Raw genomic sequence first — 12,273 nt, 5'->3', positions numbered from 1 at the left:
TCTATTTCATTGTTTTCTGCTTTTATGCTTGTTATTTCATTTCTTCTGCTTGCTTTCATTAGTATAATTTGCCCTTCTTTTTCTAGTTTCTTAAGGTAGAAGCTTAGGTTATTGATTTGACACTTTTCTGATAAAGACTCTTAAAGCTATAAATTTACTTTTAAGTATTGCTTTAAGATACATCTCATAAATTTTGAGATTTTATTTTTGTTTTTATCAAATTCAAAAATTTTATTTTTGATTTTATTAAATTAAAAATATTTTCTAGTGTCCATTGCAAATGCTTCTATGATCTATGGATTTTAGAAGTATGTTTTTCAATTTCCAAATATCTGAGGATATCCAGGATATCCTCAAAAAAAGGATATCCTTTTTTGCTACCTTTTAGTTTCTAATTTAATTTCATGTCATTGATGAAAACATTCTTTAAATTGATGAAAACATTCTTTAATTGATGTAAACATTCTTTAAATTTTTTGAGACTTATTTTATGATTGAGCTTATGAAATATTCTGGAGAATGCTTGTTTGAAAGGAATGTGTATTCAAGCACTGTTTGGTGGAATATTTTATAGATGTCAGATTGAATTGGTTGATATTGTAGGGGAATTAAAACTTCTACCCTCTCAGGGTCTCTGGCTGGGCCTGAGAATCGTATTGATATAGAACAGAGTAATGGGGAGAAAAGCATAGAGCTTAACATTTACATGGGAGCCCCCATGTGGAAATAAAGACCCAAAAGGTGGATAGGCTCAAGTGCTTATAAACCAGATTGAACAACGTAGCAGTTGTGGGAAACTAAAATAAGTGGAAGACTAAAAGAAGGTACGAGTTACTTTAACAAGGTCTGTTTGTATAGATTTGTCTAGGCCTCTATTCAGTCTTTGGTGATGAGAATTTTTTTGTTCTTCCTGGTATAGGAAGGGTGTCTTTCCCATTGGGAGTTTTATCTGCTGCTTTCAGGAAGAAAAGGAAAGGTCAGAATGCCTTTCTTCCATCTCTTGTTTCTCAAGTGTCTTTAGCTCAAAATAATTCTTATGCCAAAATGGCATATTTTGGGGTGCCATATTCTGCTACTCTCCAGTAACATTGTTCAAATCTTCTATATTCTTGCTGATTTTTTGTGTAGTGTTCTATAAGTTATTAAGAATGAGGTATTCACATATCCAGCTACTGTTGAATTATCTATGTCAGTTGTTGCTTCATATATTTGGGGGCCGTCTATAAGTCTGTATACATTTATAATTGTGATATATTTCTGATATACTGACCCTGTTTACATTATGAAATACTCCTTTTTGTTTGTAGTAGTAGTTCCTGTTTTAAAATATATCTTGTAGGTATTAATATAACCATTTCAGCTCTCTTATGATTGCTGTTTGCCTGGTATATTTTTTACTTTTCTTTTACTTTCAAAATTGTCTTAAGATTATTTTAATTTTAGTGTGTTTTTTGTGTGCAGTATGTATTTAGATCTTGCTTTATTTATTCAAACTGAAAAACTCTACATTTTGCTAATAGAAATCAAAGAAGTAGAGTGATGGAGAATCTTGGGACAGGATTTTGAGATAGGATGTTCAAGGAAGGCCTCCTTGTGACAGTGACATATAAGTTGAAACCTAAGGATTAGAATGAATCCGAGTGTGAAGAGAGGAGGGGAAATAGCATTGTAGGTAAAGGGAACAAAATGAGTTATAAGAGAGCTTGACGTTTTTGAATAACTGAAAGAGAAGTATGGTACACAGGGAGAGAGGGGAACATGGGGACAGATGAAGTTAGAATGTTAAAAAAGGGGAAGGTCATGCAGAGTCTTGAAGACTATAATCGGGACTTTATATTTTATTCAAAATATGCTATGGGAATTCCAGCAAAGATGACTAAGTGGGAGGGTCCTAGGCTCATGTCATCCCATAGATACAGCTAGATAATACCTACATCAGTGTAAGTAGCCAGAAAATGACCCAAAACTGACAGAACAGACTCTCCATAGCTAAATGTAGAGAAGAGACTACATCAAAAAGAATAGCAAGGTTAGAGATGCAGTCCTGAGCCAAACTGATCTGTGAGACTGTCCCTGGAAAGAGAGGGACACTGCAGACGTAGAGAAGAGCAGAACCCCACGCCAGGCACCCCCAACTGAGCCACCCGATGCCCCTTAACTTCTGAGTTCTTAAAACTAGTGGGGCTTAACAACTGGAACTTTAAATATCAGTGGGCTTGGCTCTGGGAAAGCTGAAAGATGAGAGTCCCTGGCCTTAAAAAGACAGCATAACAAACAGCCTCGCTGAAGCAGCAGTTTGAAAATGCCTGGGGTGTATGGGAGGGATATGTGTTTATTAATCTCAGAGAATGTGCTGGAGGGGCAAGGATCTTTAGGTGACTTATCTAGGAACAAAGAGCTGGTGGGTGTCATTTCCTTCCCCTGTCCCCCAGCCTGGATATCTGCAGGAACCAGCATAGCACAAACACTCTCCACCTAGCTTGCTAACTGCAGGCCCCACCCCCACACTCTTTTGCAGATGCACCCACTCCAACCTGGCCTCTGCAGTAGTCTGTCCAAAGCAGCGCCACACAGGCATGGCAGTATGCAAGCAGTCCCAACAGAGTTCAGCACCACCCCAAATTATCTTGCCCAGAAGAGAATGGAAGAAAACCACACACACCAACTCACCTGTAGCCCCAACAGTGGGCTGGGGCCAGACATCTGATATGACTGCAGGCCCCACCCACCAATGAAAACTTCTCAGGGGACAACACAGTGAGAACACCTTGCACTTTGGTTCTACAGCAGCTCTGGCAAACGCCTAGTCTGACCCAAATCAAGTCCAATTTAGCTTTAGACTAGCTCGCTAACGACATAGGGACCAAATCCTGCTCCTGGCAGGCAAAAGAGTGATGGCAGATAACTGAAGGCAAATATGACTCAGCCACGACAGCAGGTCTCAGGCAACACACATAGGAGACACCCCTAAAATGCCAGGTTCTGGTGAAGAGGGGACACTGCCCTGCAGGATGCTACAGGGTGTCTTTCTCATACTTTCAAGATCAGGAGGCACTTTCTTAACTTGTAAAACCAGATGCAGAGATTTAGACAAATTAAGGAGACAGAAAAATATATCCCAAATGAACAAGACAAAATTACAACAACAGACCTAAATGAAATGAAGATATGTAATATGCCTGATATGGAATTTAATGTAGTGGTCATAAAGATACTCATTGGATTGAGAAAAGAATGGAGGACTCAGACCCTTAACAAAAGAGGTAGGAAACATAAAAAGAACCAATCAGAGATGAAGAACTCAATAACTAAAATGAAAAATACACTAGGTGGAATAAACAGTAGACTACAGGAAACAGAAAATGTGTCAGCAGCTGGAGAACAGAGTAATGGAGCAAATCAAGCTGAATAAAAGAGAGAAAAGTAATAATAATAAAAATAAATTAAGTGAATTCAGTGACACCATCAAGTATAATAACATTTGCATTAAAGGGATTCCATAAGGAGAAGAGAGAGAAAGGGGGACAGAAAATTTATCTGAAGAAATAAAAACTAAAAGCTTCCCAAATCTAGGGAAGGAAACAGACATCCAGATCCAAGAGGCACAGAGAGACCTTGACAAAGTGAACCCAGAGAGTTCCATAGCAAGACACACAGTAATTAAAATGGCAAAAAGCAATGGCAAGGAGTTTTTTTTTTAATCAGCAAGAGAAAAGAAGACAGTTATACACAAGGGAAACCCCATAAGGCTATCAGCTGAAATTTCAGCAGAAGCTTTGCAGGCCAGAAGGAAGTGAAATGATATATTTGAAGTGCTAGAAGTGAAAAACCTGCAACCAAGAATACTCCAGCAAGGCTATCATTCTGAATAGAGGGAGAGATAAAGAGTTTTCCAGACAGGGGCACCTGGGTGGCTCAGTCAGTTAAGTGTCCGACTTTGGCTCAGGTCATGATTTCATGGCTCGTGAGTTTGAGCCCCATGTAAGGTTCTGTGCTGACAGCTCAGAGCCTGGAATCTGCTTTAGAATTTGTGTCTTTGTCTCTCTCTGCCCCTCCCCTTCTCACTCTCTGTCTCTCTCTGTCTTTCAAAAATAAATAAACATTAAAAAAAATTTTTTTTAAAGAATTTTCCAGACAAACCAAAGTTAAAGACATTTATCACGATTTAGCCAGTCTTACAACAAAGTTAAAGGGGACTCTGAGTGGAAAAAAGACTATAAACTGGAGAAAGAAAAGTAGGAATCACAAAAGCAGTAAAATTAAGTCTATCTATAAAATCAGTGAAGGGTTTCAAAAAATAAAAGGATGTAAGTTATGCATCATATACCTTAAATGTGGGGGAGAGGAGTAAAACTCTATTGCTTGTAGAATGGTTCCAAACTTAAGTGACCATTAACTTAATATAGAATGCTATATGCATAAGCTGTTATATATAAACCTAATGGTAACCACAAATAAAAAACCAGTAATAGACAAAAAAAAAAAAAAAAATGAAGAGAAAGGAATCCAAGTATATCACTAACGAAAGCCACCAAGTTGTGAGAAAAGAGAGCAGAGAACAGAGAAAAAAACTACAAACTTTAGTATGGAATCATTTAAATATTTGAAGAAGAGAAGAAAGATGATCTAATTTATGGGTATTAAGTTGAATCTAAAGCCTGGTAAGCAAGAAATAACATTTCTGAAAATTTTTATTCAAATTAAATCTGACTTAGACCCTCTTTCCTGCTGTGGTGAAAAATTTGCTCTCAGTCATCATGAGGACTGAGTCATCAAAGACCCCAGAAAAACAGAAGGAAGGCCTCTAACTTTGACTTTGTCATGATCATTGCTAATAGTATGTAGATGTTTGTCCACATGCACAGTGCTTTGTTAAAAAGATGACAATTTTCTGCTTTTGTGCCACCCGGGGGTTCAGGAATCCTGGTCCTCTTTGGTACACCACAGAACCATCAATTCTGAGTTCTAATTCTTTCTTAGAGTTACTGTTTGTGAGGGTAGTACTCAGTTCTCTTAACTAGACTTTTGTCTTTTTCTTCCCTTTACCAATGTTTTGTTTTGTTTTGTTTTGTTTTGTTTTGTTTTCAGAAGTTACTCGTATTGTCATCATAAGCCCTGAGCATAGTCTCACTTAGATTTTTACAAAAGACAGGAAGAGCAGTTATTTCTGATTAGCTTCTGTGAAGAGAAATAAACCAGTCTAAGGGTATAGAAAATGCTGGAATATAGTATTTTATTTTTTTTAATGTTTTTTTTTTTTTATTTTTGAGACAGAGAGAGACAGAGCATGAATGGGGGAGGGGCAAAGAGAGAGGGGGACACAGAATCGGAAGCAGTCTCCAGGCTCTGAGCCATCAGCCCAGAGCCTGACGCGGGGCTCGAACTCATGAACTGTGAGATCGTGACCTGATCCGAAGTCGGACGCTCAATCGACTGAGCCACCCAGGCGCCCCCTGGAATATAGTATTTTATAGAGAAAGAACATGAATGCCCTTTTTTGGTAAGTGACTTTTGAGTACAGTCCTGAATGCAATAAAGAAAAGCATTTCAAGCACAAGGAATAATAAATATAAACTACCTAGGGATGAAGAATAGTTGATGTTTCTGAGGAATAGTAAAGGACAGGTTATTGGAATGGACAAGGAAGGATGGAGAGGTTTAGTAGATGAAGAAGCCATATGCCAGAGCATGGAGGGCCTTGCAGTCTGAGGCAAGGACTTCAGGATTTTGCTGTGAGGGAGACCATGGAGGATCACTTCTGGTTCCTTCATGAAGAATAGACTATAGAGGCGGAAAGGTAGAGGAAAGCACTGCTAAGGAACTATTGCATTTATTCAGGAGAGAGGTTATAGTAGTTTGGATGAGAGTGGTTATGGTTAAAGTAATAAGAAATGATTGCATTTGGTATACATATTAAAGATAGAGGTGATAGTTAAGGGATTGCATGTGTATCACGAAAGGAGAAGAAAAGTCGAAGAAGAATCAATGGCTTTTTGGTTGAACAGGTTGAATAGTGTGCACTGGGAATTGAATAAAAAATAATATTTATAATATATTGTGATACCTGGTACAAAGTGCTCAGTACTTAGTAGGCTTTAAAGACATTTGTCCTTGACATATCAGACAAAGGGCTAGTATCCAAAATCTATAAAGAACTCACCAAACTCCACACCTGAAAAACAAATAATCCCGTGAAGAAATGGGCAGAAAACATGAATAGACACTTCTCTAAAGAAGACATCCAAATGGCTAACAGGCACATGAAAAGACGCTCAATGTCACTGGGAAATACAAATCAAAACCACACTGATACAAAACCACAGTGATACACTGATACACTGGGAAATACAAATCAAAACCATACCATCTCACGCCAAAGTGGCTAAAATGAACAAATCAGGAGACTATAGATGCTGGCGAGGATGTGGAGAAATAGGAACCCTCTTGCACTGTGGTGGGAATGCAAACTGGTGCAGCCGCTCTGGGAAACAGTGTGGAGGTTCCTCAAAAAATTAAAAATAGATCTACCCTATCACCCAGGAATAGCACTGCTAGGAATTTACCCAAGGGATACAGGAGTTCTGATGCATAGGAGCACTTGTACCCCAATGTTTATAGCAGCACTTTCAACAATAGCCAAATTATGGAAAGAGCCTAAATGTCCATCAGCTGATGAATGGATAAAGAAATTGTGATTTATATACACAATGGAATACTACTTGGCAATGAGAAAGAATGAACTATGGCCCTTTGTAGCAACGTGGATGGAACTGGAGAGTGTTATGCTAAGTGAAATAAGCCATACAGAGAAAGACAGATACCATATGTTTTCACTCTTATGTGGATCCTGAGAAACTTAACAGAAGGCCATGGGAGAGGGTAAGGGGGAAAAAAACTTACAGAGAGGGAAGGAGGCAAACCACAAGAGACTCTTAAATACTGAGAACAAACTGAGAGTTGATGGGTGGTTGGGGGGAGGGGAAAGTGGGTGATGAGCATCGAGGAGGGCACCTGTTGGGATGAGCGCTGGGTGTTGTATGGAAACCAATTTGACAATAAATTTCATTAAAAAAAAAAAAAAAAACAAAGATGAAAAAAAATACCTAGTATCCAGGCCCTAGCCTATGACCAATAGGATCTTTTGAACTGAGGTCAGGTAAAGCTTTAACCTGTTAATGATAGGCTTTAGCATAAGACATTAAAGATCTACAGTAGCTGGTTATATTAGCAGGGGATAACAGAGGACCAACAGAAGGTTGTATGCCAACACACAATGGTCTAAGGGTGACTATCTCATATGGCGTGAATTTATGTTTCCCAAAGAGGGTGCTGTGAATATTCAGCAGAGCTAGAGATAATACTCAAGGCAGTATAGTATAGTTTTGATAGGGAAAAATCTGTTACAAGATGGCCAACAGGACTGCTAAGGGAATTCCAGTCCCTGCCTGAAGACTCCCCTTCCAGGATTTCCTTCCTACCCGCTTGCCACTGTCACTACTAATGAGGAATGCAGAAGTAACATACTATAAATTGTCCCCTCTGTTGATGCTCTGGACTCAGACCTCTGGAAAATGATCTCCTCTTGGTGTACACCAGTGTAAAATAAACCTCCTGCCTTCCAAGATCTCCGAGTGCTGCTTGGTTCTTCTGCTGGGTGATCCAGACCAGTTTCCATAACAGTTTCTTTCAGCAAGCTTAGAGATTTTAAGTTTGAGGATCCTATTAGTTCTCTCAACCTCATCTGATGTCTTAGGGTACTAGGGACACTGATAATCCTAAAATGTTTGCAAGGCCATTATTAAGACTTGTAGGATTTGCCCTGTGAAGTGGGTGCCTAAATCACTGGAAATTATGTAAGGTATACTGCAAATGGAAACATGTTTTCTAATAGTTTTTTTACTACGTAAGGGGATAATAGTTTCTTTACTATGTAAGGGCATCAACCTTACAGCTAGGGAAAGCTTCAACCCATCCAGGATGATGAGGGAGTATAAGGCAAGGTGACAGGCCACAAACACCCCTCTCCCACCCAACCAGATGGGATATGTGTGATATTCCTTGGGCACTCCTGGCTGCCCATGAACAAAGGAAAAGGGTAAAAACAAATGGTTAACTGATAGAGATCATAGTCCTGCAGGACCTAAGTCTCCACCACCTGTCCATAGTGATGTGGAAAACAAAGGCAGAAGGAAATGGCAGATAGAACTAAGTTTCCTTATAACCTGCAACCCATTGACAAATACATGAGGCAGGCAGAGTAAAAAGCCTCTCCAGGAACTCCTTACTGTCTTAATGCTAATGCTTTGCTAGAGGGAAAACAACCAGGCTTGACAATAGCTAGGTCTCCACTATCCTGTAAGTCTTCTTTAGCCTATGAAAATCTCACTGGAAACTTCCCCTGGAATTTACCTGCCCCAACCCCATAGTATGTAACCAGTCTCTCCTCATGGTCCAGGAGCAGTTTTTCTGCCCACGGGTCCTGTCCCCATACTTTAATAAAATCACCTTTTTACACCAAAGATGTCTTCAAGAATTCTTTCTTGGTCATCAGCTCCAGACCCCATGAACCCCACTGTCACCCCCAAAAAGCCTCATCACAGGAGACATATATACAGTAACAAGAGCATACTGATAACCCATACCTGGGGGAAATGAATGAAGTCCAGGCTCATGTGTTCCAAAGGTCCAGAGGGAGAAAGTTTGAGGGCTCTGGGAACATAAATAGTTTTTCTAAGATTACAGACCTGATAGGTCAGACATTGCTGATAGACTGTTTTTGAAATTTTATGGAAGTCTCCTCACCAATGTTTGTAATTTGAGACATCATGGTTTCCCACCATGGGGGGAAAAGAAATGCAACAACCAAACAATGGGATTTGCTCAGTAACTAGAAGAACCAACTTGGGTTTCTCATAGCCTTCACTGTTCATTGAATTTACAGCCCATTTAATCTTTCTAATTCAGGAACACACAACTGCCGTGTCATAAGAACATGAGGAAAAGAGGTCATTTTTTGCAGGAGCAGAATGAACTTATCTACAGATGAACGTTTACAGATTCTGTTGCTTCTGCTTTGCATGAAACTCACCTAGAACATTACCTGATATTCTGCTTCAGTCCTTTTGGTGTGAGCCTCAATTTTGATGATAGTAATTTCAGAAGGTAGAAGAATAGCAGTTAGAAAACTGTTTTACTTGAATATTTTTTACTGGAGTCCCAGTGAATGTGAGAAAACCTTTTTATTTCCATAACATTCCAAAATCATGAACGACCCCAAAGGCACACTGGCTATCAATATAAACAATTTGGCATTTTGATATCTAGAATATTCTGGTAAGGGTATGGAGTTCTGTTTTTTGGGATGGGTTAGCTTGTGGGAGATTTCTCTTTTCCAGTTGTTCATATTGGATGGTAACAGCACAGTAGCCTGAAATTCCCTTTCTCATTTTTATGACATGATCCATTAACACACAAAATTAGATCACGATTAAAGGTGTGTCTTATAAATAAGGATGAGGTGTTAAGAAATGGTATGTTAATTACCTCACAGTCATGGGGCTCAGCTTCATTATGCAGGGGTGGTAATGTAGCAGGATTGAGAATGTTACAACATTTTACATGTAGACTAGGTGGTGAAAACAAAAAGATCTCATAAAAGATTAGTGGGCAGTGCATAGAAATATTGAGTTAATTCAGAGTTAAAAGGCTTCTGACAGCTGGTAGAGTTTGAAAACAAATGTCATTTCCTAAGGTTAGATCTGTGGAGGCTTCTACCAATTTTGCAGCTGCAGGTATAGCCTTAAGGCAGTATGGACAGGCTCAAGCAACTCAATCAAGTTGAAGGCTACAATAGGCAGTAGCTCTATGTTTACTGCCATGTTTTTGTGTGAGCCAGGGGTCTTGGTTATCTCTCTTGTACAAATAAGGTAAAAGGTTTTGAATAGATAGCCCTAGTGCAGGTGGCTCTTGTGGGGCTTGTTTTAATTTTATAAAGGCCTATTCATATTTATCGTCCCAGGAAAGGATGTGAAGACTGAAATTTTAGTAAGCTCACAAAGTAGGAAACAAATAAGGAAAAGTTAGAAACCCATTGTCTGTAATAACCAGGTAGACCTAAAAATCCACAAAGTTTGGGATCCAGGAAACTCCTAGCTTGGCTTAATTCTTTTTGAAGATAGCTAGAATCCTTTAGCACTTAGATTATGACCTAGGTAACTGTTTTTTAGCTGTTACAGCAATTAAATGGAATCTTTTATGGAAGCCCTTTTCGTAACTGACCACAAGAAGTCATCCACATATTGTAAAAGGGTCAATTCCCAGTGAATTGTAGGGTACTTAAATTTTGGTGGAGCACTTAGGAGAAATAAGAAAGGGCCTCCATGAACCCTCAAGGCATCACTGTCCAAGTATACTGTTGACTTTTCCAAGTAAAACCAAATAGATACTGACTATTGGAATCTACAGGAATGCTTAAAATGGTCTCCAAGAATAAACAATTTTGACTCTGGTGGAATTTGTGACAAAAGAATATTCAGGTTTGGAACAACCAGGAAACAGGAAATAACTACCTTGTTTATAGCTCTTAAGTCCTGGACAAATTGCCATTCCCTCCTACTATGTTTGTGGAAGACCAAAAAAATAAATAAATAAAAGAGTATTATAGGAGCTAGTACAGGGAATGATTAACCCCTGGATAATTAGGTCTTCTATTAGTGGTGTGATACCTTGTATGGCCTCAATCTTTAACACATATTGGGGCAATTTAGGAAGAGGTTAGGTTTTGTCTATTTGAATGTTTATATGCTCTACACTTTTTATTCTCCCATTGTCAGTAATCAAAGTAGCCCAATGAATGCCAGGCACCTCAATTAAATTAGGAAACTTCTGCTGGAACCCATCTTCTGTATCAAGGACATATTGTAAAGAACATTAAAGATCTGGGGCACCTGGGGGCATTAGGCTCTTGATTTTGGCTCAGGTCATGATCTCATGGTTCATGGGTTCAAGCCCCATGCTGGGCTCTGTACTGACAGTGCAGAGCCTGCTTGGGATTCTCTGTCTCCCTCTCTCTCTGCCCCTCCTTCCCATGCAAAAAGTAAATATTAAAAAAAAGAAGAACATAAAAAATCAGAAAGAGAACTCTAAGGTGAAGTCACCATTGGAGGCAAACTGTATTCACATTTGAATTTAGAAAGGAGATCTCTAGCTAATAGACTGACCAAAGCTATCCTGTATCACAGGGGAGAAAGGAATGTTTTTCAATGAAAGGGCCCAGAGTCATTTGTACTTGTTGAGATATAAATTCTCTCTGAACTTTATTAGATACCCCCCAGTATGGAAACTTCTCTTTCACTCCAAGGGAATTGTTGTCCTAGGAGAATGGGGTTTAAAGTAGAAAACACAGCTCTCATATTCACCATTCTCCTTGGCTATTTAAGGATATTACTGGTAGTAGTTTACTGGAAGGTCCGTGTCAATTTTGGGAGGAGCCCATATAGGTATCTGATTATTAATAAACTTGTATAGGACCTTATAGGACAATTTTTTCGCCAGTGCCCTAATTTTTTTTTAAATTATTGTTTATTTACTTTTCAGAGAGATGGAGACAGAATGCGAGTGGGTGGAGCAGAGAGAGAGAGGGAGACACAGAATCTGAAGCAGGCTCCAGGCTCTGAGCTGTCAGCACAGAGCCCGATGCGGGGCTCGAACTCACGAGCTGTGAGATCATGACCTGAGCTGAAGTTGGATGTTCAACCTACTGAGCCACCCAGGCGTCCCGCCAGTGCCCTAATTAATTACAAGTGAGACATCAGCTCCTGGGGTAGCTTATTGATAATGGACTCCCAGGGGGATGCAACATGGGTGCAACAGTTAACAGTGTTAACTGAGGTCTCTGGCCTAGGAGCAGTTGTAGTTGTAAGGCCATTAGTTTATGACCTTGGTCCAAAGACTTTCAAAGTGTTCAGTATACTCATGAGTTCAAAATAGGCCTCCTATCCTATTTTGTCTTTTTATTAATCCACAAATGTCAGGGGATAATCCATTTACAAATAAGGCAGCTAGAGAGATTGGGTAGACTTATTAATTGTATTGAACAGAACGCCATTGGAAGAATGCTTTCAAATGGACCTTGAAGTCTGCAACAGATCTTTCTTTTATTTGCATTCTTGAACAATAGACCAATTGGTGCAAGCAGGGAAAACTCTGGGAATGGCTTGTAAAAGTTCAGTTGCTATTTTGTGAACCCTTTTTGGTTGAGGATCCTGAATATCA

At 39.2% G+C, this 12,273-nt stretch overlaps 1 long non-coding RNA gene across 1 annotated transcript in view; it reads right to left on the bottom strand.

Moving 5' to 3' along the window:
• The window catches only part of LOC144615700 (uncharacterized), a 44,882-nt gene that overhangs the window by 19,451 nt on the left and 13,158 nt on the right, over nucleotides 1-12,273 (bottom strand). The window contains exon 3 of the long non-coding RNA XR_013554181.2: nucleotides 8,643-8,709. This is a non-coding gene — a long non-coding RNA (uncharacterized LOC144615700). The remainder of the gene's footprint in view (nucleotides 1-8,642; nucleotides 8,710-12,273) is intronic.

Source organism: Panthera onca, chromosome A1, assembly GCF_046562875.1.
Source record: "Panthera onca isolate mPanOnc1 chromosome A1, mPanOnc1 haplotype 2, whole genome shotgun sequence".
Lineage (NCBI taxonomy): Eukaryota > Metazoa > Chordata > Mammalia > Carnivora > Felidae > Panthera > Panthera onca.
The sequence above is the reverse complement of the archived record's forward strand: the minus strand, read 5'-3'. Positions and strand labels throughout refer to the sequence as shown.